At 41.2% G+C, this 17,647-nt stretch overlaps 1 long non-coding RNA gene across 1 annotated transcript; it reads right to left on the bottom strand.

Moving 5' to 3' along the window:
• Positions 1-210: 210 nt before the first annotated feature.
• Positions 211-8,821, bottom strand: LOC115265842 (uncharacterized). Its single transcript, XR_003896941.2, has 3 exons — positions 8,639-8,821; positions 8,464-8,565; positions 211-8,405 (listed from the first exon to the last, which is right to left on the bottom strand). It is a non-coding gene; the product is annotated as an uncharacterized LOC115265842 (long non-coding RNA).
• Between the last annotated feature and the right edge of the window lie 8,826 nt (positions 8,822-17,647).

Genomic DNA, 17,647 nt, shown 5'->3' with positions numbered 1-17,647 from the left:
GAAAACCTTTCTACACTCAATCGAAGAACGTAAAAATATCTAATTTGTCTTAAATAGGTTACTTTTCGAACCCTCTAAGCAGAATACCCTATTCGAATGAGTGTAATCAGTTTCGTACATTTCAATTCCGCCCTATTTTGCTTATCCTTTGACAGATACGCGGATTACTGACACTGAGGAATATTACAAGTAGTAGTCGAAATACGCGTGTCTGTCAAAGGATAAGCAAAATTGGGCGGAATTAAAAGGTACGAGACTGATTACACTCATTCGAAAAAGGTTAAGTCGAAGTAGTCAATTTTTGTCGATTTTGTCAGATATGCGTCTTAAGTCTTGATCACACGTTAGCTTCAAATCTATAAGCAAGCTCTATTAAATGCTGCACTCTCCTACTATAAATTTCTTAGTTATTTTAAATTGATATTGCACGAAAACATTATTAAGCATTTAGGCATTCAAAACATATTAGGGTTTACTCACAAAACTATCACTTATGAAAATAATGAAAGCGAAATTAAATCACGTAAGTAAATCAAATGTAGAGAACTATGTATGTACAGGTAATCTTCGATATAACGTGCCCTCGATATAGCGAATTCGATATAACGTACACCATTGAAAAAAAAAATGTCCAGTAATAACCCCCAGATAAACTTTGGAATCACTCAAATCAATGTTTTGTTGCAGCATTAGCCTTGTTACCCAAAATCATCGCAAATTGGGAAAAATTTTAGTGTACGTTATATCGAAGCACAAGAAATGAAATGACTTTTTCGTGAAAACTCGTGTGTTGGCCGACAACGCTCGTAGTCGAAAATTTTAGTAATATATTCATTTCGAAGAACAAAAATATAAAATTCCTCGGAACAAATACGTTTTTATGAACAATATTGAAGTGCAATAAGGTTGACTTACGCTCGACGTGTCTGTCGTTTAGTTTTTGAACCTGTTAATTGGCAAGTTTAGTGTGTACGGTAGTTTAACAAATCTAACTATTTTACCTTTTTGAAGGTATTGATTGCAGGATCGTACAATTCAATGGCCCACGTATGCGATTTGTGTCCTAGAACGTCCTACAATACAAGGCCTTTAGGCCGTTTAGATTAGAATAACCATTCATATTATAGATACCCCTATACGCATAACAGTCCCTTGTTTGCTGGGTTTCCTATTCACATGGGACTGTTGTGCCAATGGGGGCAGTATAGGACTCTCACCTTAAAAAACTGATTTAAATCTAAGTAATATCAATCGCAGTAAAGCGCATGAAATAATTAACAATTTAATAAATTTGCGGCATGTATTTTCAAATTCACTGGGAAGATTTACTTGTTGCTTCGTCAAGAACAATGGTTTTACAATGACAGTCTGTCATCGCGATTTGCTCTCTAGCTACCCTTTTTGATCGAAGCCGATCCTTCGGCAGTACTGTGGGAGCGGGTATCGTTGTTGTATCCGGTGTCGTCGTAGCTGTCCATTGGTTGGCGATCGCCGGGCTGGATGGTCGACACAGCGCAAACGGCGTGTTTTTCATTATTGGTTTTGCGAATTTTACCGAAATCATTATTTGGGGATGGTTTCACGACGGATTGGTCAACACTAACTAGCATAAAAAATATTATATTTTTTCTGCTTCGATATTGAGTTGTCCAAAAACAGTCTCACGAAACCTACTGCAAGCCTATCCATATACGTGAGAACAAAAGTTGTTACAAACTTCTTACAGATAGATTAACACGGGAAATCTGAACACAAACCACTACCACACAGGAATTTGGATTGGTCAATAACATACAAAGAGAAAATATATTTGTACGTTACATCGAAGAGTACCTGTAATAAATAAATTGAATATACGAGATACTACTAGGGTATGTGTGCCATCAGTAATCTCACGCTCCCATATTCATCCTATTCGAAAACAAGCAATTACGGCACCGATTGATTCCGTTATTTTTGTTTTCATGGGTGCTCACTTCTAACAAAAAATAAAAAAAGAAACAAAACAAACAATGCTTCAATCCTTTGTTTTTCATAGCATGAAAATGGGAGTCACATGCTTAACCGTTATGTGTCCGACAAACTTTTTGCTTTTATTGTTTATTTTAAACTTTTTGCTTTTTTCTACACCGTGCTTTTTAAATGGGCGCTGGGTACCCGGGTACCCTGTCAGCCACATAAGGGTTAATAAGGGAACCGATACCCTAGTTATTGCATATTTTGATTGAATTTTATGTGTTTGTTAAATTTAACCAAATAGTGGGAAGGAAGCTCCAGACAACAATTCAAAGTCTACTGACTCCAAAAATATTCTAAGATTCGTCACAAAACACAAATACTTTCATTATGATTCACAACGACTCTCAAAACCCTTCCAGACTCAACCGACTGAAACTGTTTTCTGGGTATAGAATCTACTAAGTGCTAGTAGGTCCCTCCTGTTTATCGAACATCTCTGATAAATCAGCCATACTCAATCTTCATCTGCAGCAGCCGGTTAGCAATGAACCGTTTGAGGCGCATTAAAGTGTCAAAGGTGATATTTTCATTAGAAGAATTAAAGTTAACATCTTTCACTTTCGATTTCGATTTCGATTCCCGGTCGGTCCAGGATCTTTTCGTAAAGGAAATTTCCTTGACTTCCTTGGGCATAGAGTATCTTCGTGCCTGCCACACGATAAACACATGCAAAATGGTCATTGGCAGAGGAAGCTCTCAGTTAAAAACTGTGGAAATGCTCATAGAACACTAAGCTGAGAAGCAGGCTTTGTCCCAGTGAGGACGTTACGCCAAGAAGAGGAGAGGATCTTTCACTTTAATACCGTCAAACCCTGTGATCTTGGCCAAGGCTGTTGTATTTCAATCAATTGAGTTCAATTTTGGAAGGTAATTAGCCTAGGATATACCGCAACTACAGGCAGCCGAAAAATTGAGGTGGGCGTAAGGTACCACCCACCGTGTATAACGAATCCTGACTATATAAACCACTAAGTAACTCGCGTCGCGATACAAACCCAAACCCTGATAGGCAGATAGGCGGAAAATTTTCAACATTAAAAGCAAAAATAACATATTTCTGGTCAATATATTGTAGGGACGTTACCAGAAACTGCAAAAATGTCACTTATCTTCAATTTGTATCATTAGTGAGTGAGTCAAGGGCGCGTGAATTACTTATTTAGAAAAACGCCACCTGCGCCTTGTAGCTTTCCGTTTGATCGTCAATTAGTTAAAGCAACGTTAAAGTCTTTCATTAAGGCCTCAAGCACCCATGGTGAAATATCAAACATCCGTTTCGATCGAGTCAGTGGCGTAGCCACGGGGGGGTTTTAGGGTTAAATCCCCTCTCCAGATCCAACATTTGTGGAACAAATTTTCAGTATAAAGCGCTTTGCGAAAAAAAAATTTTCGGCTGCGCCGCTATTTTCAAACATTACTGTTTACAAAATGTAAGTGTCAAATAAGAAAGGGGTCATTGACCGTTGAAAACCCCTCCCAGAGACAATTTCTGGCTACGCCACTGGATCGAGTGGTTTTTCTTTTTGAAAAAAAATTGACCCTGTGTACTGGGATCTTGTGCTGAGAGCCCTAATAAGCCTAGGCTGTAATAAGTCGGAAAAGTGCCGCAAGAGCACGCAAAAGCTTGGCTCGAGTATGAGGTCCTCCCCGGAGAGTTTAACCCTTTAGCGCGCGCTGTTGTAAAAAGTACAACACTACCAAAAAACCTCGCTCTTCGTATACAGCGCGAGCGCGGTGCAGTTTCGGTTGCTTGATGGCGCGCGTCCTGGAAGGTTAATAAACAAAGCTGATGGAAGGAGGCGAACAAACGTGGTAAATTAACAAAATTATTCGGGCTGTATACCATCAGGGTACCAGATTCCGCTCATCTAAGGCCAGTTTTGCAGAAAAACATCTTCTGTTAAATGACTGGTAAGCCAATTTGTAATGTTTTTGCATTTTAAGTTAGTTTAATCTAAGTACAATCAGTTACAAAACAAGACTTATGTAGAACTTATCATAAAAGTATAATATTATTAGAATTTGTGTGAGACCAAAGTCGTCCTAATTCCGCTCACGGACAAATGTATGCCATCTTTTAAATAGACTTTTGCGGAAAAGTGAATTATTTTTGCAACACTATGTTTTTACAATTATTTTTTCCTGTTCAGCGAGAGTGTATAATAGTGATTAAATACACTGTGTACTAAAATCGACAGTTTTTACGATTTTCACGTATTTTTTTGCGTGAGCGGTTATTGGAACACATAAAATTTTCTACAGCTTTTTTGGGTCCAATAGCCGCTCAAAAAATCTACTGTTTTGTTTTTAAAATTTATGTTACTTGGTAAATATTGCATAAAATAGCTTTGCTCTCATATAATTTATATTGTCCAAGAATATCAGCGATGAAAAGGGGGTATTTATGCGTTAAAACTTGATTTTTGCAACAGTGAGCGGCTATTGGGTCATGAGCGGCTACTGGTACACTGACGGTATACTTATTTCAAATAAAATTTAAATATACGTATAAACTCTTGTCATTTGTTTGCCAATACTTTTGAAGGTACAAAGAAATCAGCAATGTTTTATTATTGTGTGTTATATCCACAATCTGTGAAGCAAATAACAGAAAGAGAAGAATGGATGAGTGACGAGATTTATATGTACGCTAGACTTTGGTCAAATCCACCCCGCTCGCGCCTTCTGAATAGTCTACGAAATGTATGGACGGTTCCAAGTAACATTACATTACGCCGGGATCGGGTCAGGTGCCGATCGGGCCTGGACATTGACTTTTCTCCAACGATATAATGGGGTGCTTCTCAACTTATGCCATAGCACCTAGAGAAAAAAAAGCACAATGCTATCATTATAAATAATCGACATCCCAAATGCGGCCTGTGCTTTGTGGATTTATCACTTTTCACAAGAACTAAGTAACTTGTAAAATGTATTCTATTAAGTAATGAAATTAGCTGTGGTATGCAAGCATCAGGTTTTTTCTTCTACTGAACAGAACCTCGCGACCGTCACTTCAGTACGCGGCGAGGGTCAATGTTTAGGAAACTTCGATGAGTTTTTCTATTGTTACAGTGCGTAACGCGAAGATTCAACTGACGTTCGCAAACCTACGAGCTCCCGAGCAACGTAATAAATGATTTGACGAGCCTATTGCGATTGGGTGACGACTCTGGATTACAAAACACTGTCATAGTTATTTGAAAATGACTGCCAACGGTGACCAATGCCAAGCCTGCCCTACATCAGATGCGGTTTAACGCTCGAAAACGGTACTGATCAATCTTGGCCCGTGACCTATCTTACCCATGACCCATATTTCCCCGGAAGAGCCTGTTATATTTTTTGGATGGAAAAAGTCTACGCAAGACGGTTTTCGCAAAACTAAGAGAAAATGTGACTTTTGTAATCTATTTACACGTTTTGTATATGCAACTATTTGCCATTTGATCCATTGGAAAAACTTACAGAATAATTAGAACCACTCCTCGTACCCAATTAGCTAACCAGCACAGCATGAGTGGTAATGCTCTTCGGCAATTCGGCTGAGCCATCTGCGCGAAGCATTTTTCGTCCACAGGTGCTGGCGCATGGATGAATTATTGGAAGGTCTAATTCATTGTAGCTTCTCAAACTTCACAATTTGGCCTCAAAGGAGCTATTTTTGAGTAATTTTTAGACGATTTTATTGCAGAACAATCAAGTATGCTGAAACGTTATTGATGAGTTTTAAACATGTTTAGATAACGTACATATAATCTTACAACAGCTGAGCAAATAGTCATTAAATATGTAAGGTTGCAATGAGAAGGGTGGGTCAAGATAAGTCATTGGCCAATATTGTAAGTATCCTAAGTAATATTAAAATAAGTATGTTTCCTTGACCTCATTTAAAATGTATACTGGCAGGTTATCGTTTTTAATAAAATTACAAATTACAAATTACCGTGCGGTACCCATATTCTGAACGGTTAAGGGAATCTCACAACAAACACTAAAATAAATGGAAGTTCTTGTTGCTAGAGATAATGCTTTACATTACCATCAAGTGTGTTTGTTGTCTAGCTAAATGTATAAAATAAATTAAATCTCATAATAACTTCCAGTCTCTGATCTAGACATATTTTTGTTGGAGGACGACGTGATCCTAATTATGGACACCATAAGATGCCGTGGTCCTAATTCTGAACACATAGTGTTACTTACTAAGTACAAACACATTCTCTACGTTCGCAGTTCAGTCAAAAACGACATGTTTTGTAACGATTGGATAATAGAGGGGCTTAATAAAATTGGCACCTCAACTCTCGATGCAATATATGCTTCATAAAAGGAAAATCTATTTTGCGTTAGTCAACTGTTCAGAATATGGAGCTGTCTATAATATGGTGCTCGCACGGTACAAAAAAAATACATTGAAGCAGCATAACATAGAGAACACCTTCATATCAAGTTTTGGTCGGTGAGGTCGGTTGTACTCGTCGAGTCAAGTACGAGACACTGAAGACGGCCTTACAGTTGAGGTCGAAGCAGTGAAAGCCAATGTTCATACAAAATGTTCTCAGAAATTCCCAAATATGTATCTTGGATTGTTCTAAGTATTTGAAAAAATATTCTCAATCATTTTATAGAAGCCAGGAGCTTCGCGGAATATGTTTAAATAGGGAATCGCGCCACTTGGGCGGTGGTTTCTATATTCGTCTGTTTTCCACTATAACTCAGTCAAATTTGAACAAATTGACACAACTTTTGGAATGTGGTGAGATAGGTATAGTATCTACCCGTGTACAACATTTCAAGTCAATTGATTCAAAATTGACTGAGTTATAGTGGAAAACAGACGAATATAGAAGCCACCGCCCAAGTGGCGTGATACCCTAATTCCTGAAAATCACTAGATTCTCAGAAACTCCCATTCATCTGGGATTATTCTAAGCATTATTATTTTTTCTCAACCATTTATTAAAGTCAGTAGCTTCACGGAATATGTTTATATAATTCCTGAAAATCCCTGGAGAACGTAACACCAGAAAGAATATGCTCTTCAAATTAAAAAAATGGGAAGTGATTCTGTTACTTTTGTAAAAAAAATAGCGCTATTCAAGGACAAACGTCTTAAAATCCCGGTTCAACAGTGCATCAAAACTTCAGACGCACAAATCTCAAGAAGCAAGCTTCAAACAACAATGCATTTTATTATTCTGTTCTTGCTCACTTGTAATAAGCTTAAAATAAGAAGCTCAGGTGCGCTGGATTTGTTTACGAGGAGATTTGTGCCCTCAAAATCGTGAGTAGGTGACAAAGTCGGCAATTGTGGCGGCCATATTGGGATTCTAACAAGTCTGTCCTTAAAAAATAAAAAAAAAACGAATAAACAATTAAGCATGAAGGGCAATATAGCCACAGCTGTATAGGTGTGGGTATTCAGCATAACCATGCTGAGGGTGACGGGTTCGATTCCCGGTCGTTCCAGGAACTTTTTGTAATGAAAATTCCCTTCAATTCCTTGGGCATTAGATATCTCCATGCTTGTCACACGATATACGCATGAAAAATGGTATTGGCGAAGGAATCTCTCAGTTAGTAACTGTGGAAGTGCTCAACAGTTGAGAAGCAGGCTGTGTCCCAGTGGGGACGTAAGCCCATGAAGAAGAATTCAACCTCTTAGTCAAAATAATAGCAATAAACAAATGGTATAAAACAGCATTTAACTGCGTGATGATCTCACAAATACTTGCCAACCTAGGGTCTTGTACCATTTGGCCACTTGCCGCTATAACTAAGTCAATTTCAAACCGATTGATTTGAAATTTTGTATAGAGTTAGGCACGTACAGTATCTAACTCTGTACAAAATTTCCAACCATAACTTGATACGGTCGTCGTCCCGCAGCCGTACTCGGGCGCTGAGAGCAAACTTTTGCTATAGCAAGTTTTCGGTTCGACCGACGTTTCTAGCGGAGATGCCATCAGCATTTCTTCTTTGATAATCTACTATCTAGTCAGTTCCGAAAACTCCGTCGGTTGCGGTGAATCGACCATGGAGGGTGCAGGCACGTTAAACTCGAAAAAACTACACCTACCTAACATGCATCGAGACCTTGCTGCATGCGGGCCCCTGGAATCGACGTTTCGCCAAACCCCATTGGTCGTCCTCCAGCAAACCGTACGAACACCGACCATCCCCCGGTGTAACGCTTGCCGTTCACGTTCAATTTTCTCGCTCTATGGATATATAGACATGATCCGGTGAATGCGCTCCAAGAAATCATGATCTGGATCGTCGTCGCTTGCAACAAATCCACCGCAAATGTGCTTCATCCAGATTTCAATCACCATCCAAGATCCAGTGCGGTAATTTTCCAGCGACGGGGGCGCGATTTTTTGCTAGCCGATAAAACTGATTGTTACTTGGTTTCATAAAAATGTACGATGAATATCTTACATTTTCAATCGAAAATCGTGATCCGGTTGTCCATCGGGATGACAAAGTTCCCGTCGAGGCTACAGCACAGCAGCACGCAACTTGCCGGTAAACAAAGCCGAGCTAGAAAAAAAAACAGAAACAAAAACATACCTACCATCAATTTTTACACCTTAAATATACAGCAAATACTTACCTTACAGGCGGATTTATTTGTAGTACACAATAAACTACTAAAATTTTATACATACAAACGGAATTTGTATATAAAAATCTCGATAAAAATTTTAATTATTCTTCAACACTAGGTACCCGCAACAAGCGTGCGATTCTTGAAAAGAAAATAAATGACGTTTCTCTCGCGTGCGCGTCGGGGGATGGACGTCGCGGCGAAAAGTACACGGAAAATTCAAATTATCTAATATTTGGGTCGATTTTACTCAAAATTGAGTAAATTAACTCGTTATTGCATCCTCCCGCTCAGAAATTTCAACTATAAATCTAGTAGGTACCAAAACCAAAATGTCTAGTAGATATTTAAGCAGATATCGAGTACTCGAGTACAGTCAGCCAAATTACCTTAAGATTTCCATAAGGCCCAACTTATGAAAAGGCCATTAAATAATTCATAATGATTCGGATGAATTTCATAAGGTCACTTAATGACGTAAAATCGTCTCACAGCTTGGCTTTTATTCATGTTTAGCAACATGATATCAGCGGCGTCATGGTCGCAATTTTTTCCGCAGTCAAGTTCGCAGATTGTGAACAATCCTCGGTACTCACTTTACGTAATTTATGTTTAGTCCCTTACTGTCAGAGCTGTCACCAACTTAATTTTTAGTTGTTCAAAGCGTTTTACAAATGTACAAGAAAGTTGTTATTCAGCTTTGGCAAAAATGACTGAAAATAAATAAAATGCAAAAATGTTGAACCATTCACGAGAGTAATTATTTGCACTCATGTTGAGATCACCTATTATGAAATAAGAATTACATATAAAATTACCTAAATCCGGATTAGAACTCGAGACCTGTCGATTGCCAGCCGCATGCCTTCCCATCTGCGCCATCCTAGAGATGGTGAGATGCAGCACCCAAAGCAAAACATAATCTTCCCATGCCTCAATAATGATCACTCCTGAACTTGTGTTCAGCAGTGGTGAATTAGCACAGCACGTGCTAATCAACTGAATAACGCCTTATACTTCAACAGCTGTTCAGCCCAAAACACGTGTTTTCCATTCTGATTTCGCTGTCAGTATTTTTATCGTACGGTGAGAAAACTTGTATCGAATGGGTCGATTTTACTCAAAATTGAGTAAATTAACTCGTTATTGCATCCTCCCGCTCAGAAATTTCAACTAGAAATCTAGTAGGTACCAAAACCATAATGTCTATAGACATGATTTCCATAAGGCCCAACTTATGAAAAGGCCTTTAAATAATTCATAATGATTCGGATGAATTTCATAAGGTCACTTAATGACGTAAAATCGTCTCATGGATCGAATCCAGTCTGCATCATTTTAAGATTTTTTTGTTCTTTTCATAAGTCTATCTTATGAGATTTGTCATAGCAAGCACGATCAGTTTTCATAAGGTATTCTTATGGCATCCATAATAATTAGTTATATCAAATTTTCATAAGGTATTTCGATGAATTTCGCTAGTTTTTTTCGCTGAGTGTACCAGTCTCATGTCGTTTTCGTTTTTGCGGTGGTGCTACACCGGTGCAGCACTTTTGCACCGAAAATGTTCGTTTTTGATTTTCGTGCTGCACCGGTGTAGCACTTTTTCTGCACCACTGATAATAGTGCAGCCGTGCAGCACTCAGAAAATCGAGAGTGTAGCAGGTGTGGCAGGTGTACACCGCGGTCACCAATCAGCGTTTGCAAAGTTGTCAATATTTTGGTTTTTATACACGCACACCACTGCAACTACATACCAAAACCGTTCGTTTTTCAGAGAAAAGTGTAGCACGAAACGATGTAGTATCACAGACGAATTTATCTTCGTCGGTGGTATAGTATCACTCGGAAAAAAATCTATACCGCAGGCAGACGTTCTAGCTCGAACAAATTTATTCAAATTTTCTATGTAAATTTTCACTAGCGACACCTAGGCAACCGATTGCCACAGTGCAGTCGCGAGCAGTTGACAGTTTGAGAAACCACGTGCTTCCCAAGGAATTGGCATCCATATCCCACCAATGCAATGTTTTCGTAGTCAGCATAACAGCGGCTCAAGCGTAGGGCTCAAGCTGACAACCTATCTTTCAACACAGCAGCATAATTTTTATGCGGGGTAAGAAAACAAGAAGACCGTAACAGTCCCCTGGTGCTTCCAGCCGCTTACTTACCACCCAATTCACCACCCACCGAAAAATAAAATCAAAACAAACACTGTCAAAATCATTCCTACATTTGCGTCACATTCACAAAGATTTTCCAATGCGAGTGAAGTTCATCCAAATGCAGTTTTATTGAAGCAAATCTATGTAACATAAAAGTGATAATGTATAAAATATTTTACAAGCGTCCTGCGCTAATTTGTGCAAAAGATTTTAGACATTAAATAAAAGTCATTTACTCTGCACAAATAATGTGGTAACATTATTAGCGTGCAACACGTGCGGTATTTTCCCGCCATCCGGCTGGTAGCCGACCGTGGTGACAGTTGTTGGTCGCAACACACATGTGAGGCAGCGATTGAATATGAACGCCACTAACGCCATCTGTTCGCTGATTGCCACTTGGCAATTTGTGGCGGCCATGTTTTTTACACAAGCTGCTGAGTCAAACTTGAACGTCTGTCTGCGTCTATACTAAATACCCGCATAGAAAAATACAGTTTGCCATAAACTCCAAACAATAGATTGCATCTAAGTGTTACTGTAAGTTTATCACAAACAGTTATTTTTGTGTTGTACAATATGTAACTCAAAACTGAGCACGATAAATAACAGTGTGTGCATATTACATCATATATTGACAATATATTATAGTATGAAAGCATTGTTGAACAACATGGAGATGAGCATTTGTTTGAAATTGTGGCAATATATGATGACCTTCTGCCAAATGGTCGATTTTTATATTTGCACAACACACGAATACTTGTACATTTTACAATACATTACATCTGTTTAACAATTTGACAAACTGTTGCATCGCGTAATGGTAGTTGTGAGTAAAATAAGTTTTGTGTGTTTTCATTTCTGCGAAACGGTGAGTCGATAAGGAGAGCGTCCAATATAGCTCTGGTCCTCACAAGTTCCTACCTCATGCTTCCACGGGTCAAGCGATGACAAAGACCGCCAGCTAAGAGTTGTGTGCTTAGCTGGTAGTGCAGCCTGGGCACTGTTGTCCTTCTGACTTCAGCTAGATTGAGGAGGTACGACCCGAGCGCCTGTTCACCAAGGAGGTGCGGCTCAAACAGCGTCTGTTCTGGCATCCAGCGGCTGAATAAGAAACGCTGCACCACGCCCAGCTAGATCCAAGGTGGTAGCCCCATCAGCGTGGTCGTCCCAGTGTTGGTTGGGACGTTAAACAGAACTGGCACGATGGCCCTCCGGCGAGACAGGAGTGTTGGCGTAGGCCCAATAAGCCACCCGTAAAAATCCCCATTGCGAATAACATAGGAGAAAATACGACTCGATACAATCGGCAAAGACCCACGCGACGAAATAAGGACTACGATTGGAAACTTGGAACATGGAATTGCAAGTCACTAGGTTTCGCAGGATGTGACAGGATAATCTACGACGAACTACATCCCCGCAACTTCGACATCGTGGCGTTGCAGGAACTTTGTTGGACTGGACAGAAAGTGTGGATAAGCGGGCATCGAGCGGCTACCTTCTACCAAAGCTGTGGCACCACCAATGAACTGGGAACAGGTTTTATAGTGTTGGGCAAGATGCGACAACGTGTGATCGGGTGGCAGCCGATCAACGCAAGGATGTGCATGTTGAGAGTTAAGGGCCGTTTCTTCAACTACAGCATCATTAACGTCCACTGCCCACACGAAGGGAGACCCGATGACGAGAAAGAAGCGTTCTACGCACAGTTAGAGCAAACATACGATGGTTGCTCGCCGCGTGACGTGAAAATCGTTGTCGGCGACATGAACGCGCAGGTAGGAAGGGAGGAAATGTACAGACCGGTAATCGGGCGAAACAGCCTGCACGCCGTATCGAATGATAACGGCCAGCGATGCGTAAACTTTGCAGCCTCCCGTGGTATGGTAGTCCGAAGCACCTTCTTCCCCCGCAAAGATATCCACAAAGCCACCTGGAGATCACCCGACCACCAAACAGAAAACCAAATCGACCACGTTCTAATCGACGGTAAATTCTTCTCAGATATAACCAACGTCCGCACATACCGCAGTGTGAATATAGATTCGGATCACTACTTAGTAGCTGTATGCATGCGCTCAAAACTTTCGACAGTTATCACCACGCGTCGAAGTCGAACGCCGCGGCTCAACATCGAGCAACTTCGTAACGTAGAAGTGGCTCAAGACTACGCGCAGCAGTTAGCAGTGGCCCTACCAACGGAAGAGCAGCTTGGCGCAGCTACACTTGAAGATGGCTGGAGGGACATCCGATCCGCCATAGGTAGTACCTCGGCTACAGCACTAGGCTTCGCGACTCCGAATCACAGAAACGACTGGTACGACGGCGAATGTGAACAGTTGAAAAACGAGAAGAATGCAGCATGGGCGAGAATGCTGCAACACCGTACGAGAGCGAATGAGGCACGTTACAAACAGGCGCGGAACAGGCAGAACTCAGTCTTCCGGATGAAGAAGCGCCAGCAGGAAGAACGAGATCGCGAAGCGATGGAAGAGCTGTACCGCGCTAAGGACACACGAAAGTTCTACGAGAAGCTGAACCGCTCGCGCAGAGGCTTTGTGCCACAAGCCGACATGTGCCGAGATAATCACGGGAATATTCTCACGAGCGAGCGTGAGGTGGTCGAGAGGTGGCGGCAGCATTACGATGAGCACCTCAATGGCGACGTTGCAAGTACCGAAGGTGGCGTGGTAACAGATCTAGGAGTATGTGCACAGGACGAAAGACTTCCGGCCCCTGACCTTCAAGAGATTGAGGAGGAGGTTGGCCGGTTGAAAAACAACAAAGCCGCTGGAGCAGATCAACTACCAAGCGAGCTTCTAAAATACGGTGGAGAAGCACTGGTGAGAGCACTACACTGGGTCATTACCAAGATTTGGGAGGAGGAAGTATTACCGGAGGAATGGATGGAAGGTATCGTGTGTCCCATCTACAAAAAGGGCGACAAGTTGGATTGCGGGAACTACCGCGCGATCACACTACTGAGCGCTGCCTACAAGATACTCTCTCAAATTTTATGCCGCCGTCTATCACCGATTGCAAGAGAGTTCGTGGGGCAATATCAGGCTGGATTTATGGGTGAACGCGCTACAACGGACCAGATGTTCGCAATCCGCCAGGTGTTGCAGAAATGCCGCGAATACAACGTGCCCACACATCACTTGTTCATCGATTTCAAATCGGCGTATGATACAATCGATCGAGAACAGCTATGGCAGATTATGCACGAATACGGATTCCCGGATAAACTGATACGGTTGATCAAGGCGACGATGGATCGAGTGATGTGCGTAGTTCGAGTATCAGGGACACTCTCGAGTCCCTTCGAATCTCGCAGAGGGTTACGGCAAGGTGATGGTCTTTCGTGCTTGCTGTTCAACATTGCTTTGGAGGGTGTAATAAGAAGAGCGGGGATAAACACGAGTGGGACGATTTTCACGAAGTCCGTTCAGCTGCTTGGTTTCGCCGATGATATTGATATTATTGCTCGTAAATTTGAGACGATGGCGGAAACGTACATCTGACTAAAGAGTGAAGCCAGGCGAATCGGATTAGTCATTAATGTGTCGAAGACAAAGTACATGATGGCAAAGGGCTCCAAGGAGGAATCACCGCGCCTGCCACCCCGAATTCATATCGACGGTGATGAAATCGAGGCGGTTGAAGAATTCGTGTACTTGGGCTCACTGGTGACCGACGACAACGACACCAGCAGAGAAATTCAGAGGCGCATTGTGGCAGGAAATCGTGCCTACTTTGGACTCCGCAGAACTCTACGATCGAATAAAGTTCGCCGTAACACGAAGTTAACCATCTACAAAACGTTGATTAGACCGGTCGTCCTCTATGGGCACGAAACATGGACCCTACGTGCAGAGGACCAACGCGCCCTTGGAGTTTTCGAACGGAAGGTGTTGCGTACCATCTACGGCGGAGTGCAGATGGAAGACGGGACTTGGAGAAGGCGAATGAACCACGAGCTGCATCAGCTGCTGAGAGAACCAACCATCGTCCATACCGCGAAAATCGGGAGGCTACGGTGGGCGGGTCACGTCATCAGGATGTCGGATAGCAACCCGACTAAAATGGTTCTCGAGAGTCATCCGACCGGTACAAGAAGACGTGGTGCGCAGCGAGCTAGGTGGGTCGACCAAGTGGAGGACGATCTGCGGACCCTACGCAGAGTGCGGAACTGGAGGCAAACAGCCATGGACCGAGTGGAATGGAGGCGGCTACTATGTACAGCAGAGGCCACCCCGGCCTTAGCCTGACCGGTAAGGTAAGTAAGTGTTTTCATTTCTCATCACAACTCCGCAGTCATGTTTTGTTTATTTAGTTCCGGCGTTCCGGCTCCAAAAGTAGAACTGAAAAGTGCCGGTATTTCCTGCTGCATCTTGGATAGCACCCGAATCCCCAGCGATCTGGATAGGTGAGGCAACGAAAGACGATGGATGATGCAACCGCATTATGAAAAAGCATCAAATTCCACAACGCCACCACGGAAGCAACACAAGGGAAATCTGACAACGATCCGGCGGTTCAAAATGATTTCCTACGCGGACGGACGTGTAGACTGATCAATAATAGATCAGAACCTTGACCAGAACAAATAGAACCTTGGAGCAGATCATGAAGGTAAATAGATTTTTTTCTTGTTTTAACGGTTTCAAATCTTTGAACTTTGTTTCGTTTTGTTTTAGGTGTCGAAGGAAATCGAATCAGGAGGCCGGGGAGTGGCACATGAGGCTCGTTTGAGCGGGATGTTGCAAATCCAGTACTACAAAGAACTTGTGAATGTGCGAAGTTCAGATGGACACGTACAATCCCGCTGAATATCGGACGTGAACCAAGGTCATGCTGCTTCTGCGATAGTTTGAGGACAGTTTCTTCGATATGCGTGGGAAATGCCGTCGGTCATTGAGTTTGACAGCACCGCTGCCTGATAACTTACTCCAGGTCGTCATCAACATTCTATGCCATCTATTGTGGTCCCACGCCACCTGTTGAATATCAAATTTTGTGCTTTTTCAAGTGAAAACGTGTCTTCCAAATGTACCCAATATTGCTCTGATGTTTTAGTCAATATATGCAAAACTCATTAAGATTATTTGTTACTTTTTTGATGCAATTTGCTTTTTTCTAGTAGCTGCTTCCGCAAAAAAAAGTATTTTTTATGTAGTGTCAAATTCTACGATTGAAATTGTTTTCGGAAGTAGCTACTAGAAAATAGTAAATTGCCTGAATTGAAAATTTATGTCATAATACTACACTCAAATTAATCGACTGATAGATTCTATGTGCGCTAACCCCATAGATTGCTGGCGAGAGAGAGAATCACCCGTTTATGTGCAAGTAATAAAATCTATAAGTAAAACATATGATTTGTAATATTACTAGAATATATTCCAAGTGTAACAGCATAATGCGCTAACTTGCGCACATAAAATTTAAGAGTAAGCATTACGACAAGAAACCGTGATGGCGCGCACAGGAGACAAATGTTTTGCTCGAAAGTGTGCTGTTGAATTCAATTGTCCGGCCGAAATAATGGATATTTTCAAAGGTAAGTACATAATTCTTTCTTTATAACATGTATAGTGCTTACACTCAGTTAATTCCTGTTGCAGCATCGGAATCGATCGCATCACTAGCGATAAAAGTGACGAACTTTCACAGCCGAAACAGTCCAACTTCGTCATGCCAGCATCAGCATCCAGTGGTTCTACCAAGTGCTGAAGGAGGAGTCCACGACGGGATCAGCCTATTCGTCTATACAATAGCTTAAATATCTGTTCTGTTGGTTTGTTCATGAAATAAAATTATCTCGATCGACAAATTTTCCAATTTTTTATTTATTTACATTTTGGAGCCAATCCCACGTGGAAACGGATTTATAATTCGTTCCAATGTAACCCATACGATGAACGATTAAAAATCAAAAGCGATGCACATAAGTTCTATCATGATTGAATCGACAATGATTCAATAGTGCTGCACATAGTTTTCAAGTGTAAAAGCAACTGGTCATAATCTAAGTGCAGAACTTTTAAATTCAATATATTATTTATTCTGAGTGTAGATTCAAACAATAAGGTATACTGTTTATTGAACTTTATTTCACTATTAATGAACTGTCTGCCTCACCGTCGAAAATTTTCCCCAAATAAACGGTTTGACAATTTCTAAACAGTTTGACATGCAGTAAACCTTGCTGAAAATGGATAGTGTGTCAACACTATGGCTTACAGTATTGCAAAAATTTTGTTCGAGAAAATGAGCATTCTCTTATTGTAACATAACTTAACCGCCTATTCCCCATATTGTAATTTTCTCAAAAACCATCTATCAAACTGTTGAAACCGTTTACGATACTGTTGGTTTACTGTTCCTTTGGATGTTATACGAAGCTGTTGAGATACTGTAGTAAATGGTTCTGAACAGTATGGTAAGCAGTACCAGTACAGTTCGTGATTATGCGGGTAGTATAAACCCCACACTAAATCAATTTCGCCTGGTTGACCCCAGGCTTCGTTTAAATGCAGGCTATACCCCCTAAGTATAACTTTGATATACACATATGCTAGTATATCTTCGCTTTATCGAAGCCAGTTTAACTGAGGTTTGTAAAATTTGACTAGAATTTGTTTTGTTTTGCAATTTAAAAAATATCAAAGTGTATACCGTCTTACCCCTCTGGTTCGACACGTTTTAATACGACACTTTTTAATTCGTACCCCGCTTATACGACACATGTCGAAATATTGTCGGGCCGCCACCAAACCGGACTTCGCACAATCAAGTCGCGACGCGACCCAACTCGCGACGTTTTTGAATCATGTTAAAA

The sequence above is a fragment of the Aedes albopictus genome, chromosome 2, assembly GCF_035046485.1.
Source record: "Aedes albopictus strain Foshan chromosome 2, AalbF5, whole genome shotgun sequence".
Taxonomy (NCBI): Eukaryota; Metazoa; Arthropoda; class Insecta; order Diptera; family Culicidae; genus Aedes; species Aedes albopictus.
The sequence above is the reverse complement of the archived record's forward strand: the minus strand, read 5'-3'. Positions and strand labels throughout refer to the sequence as shown.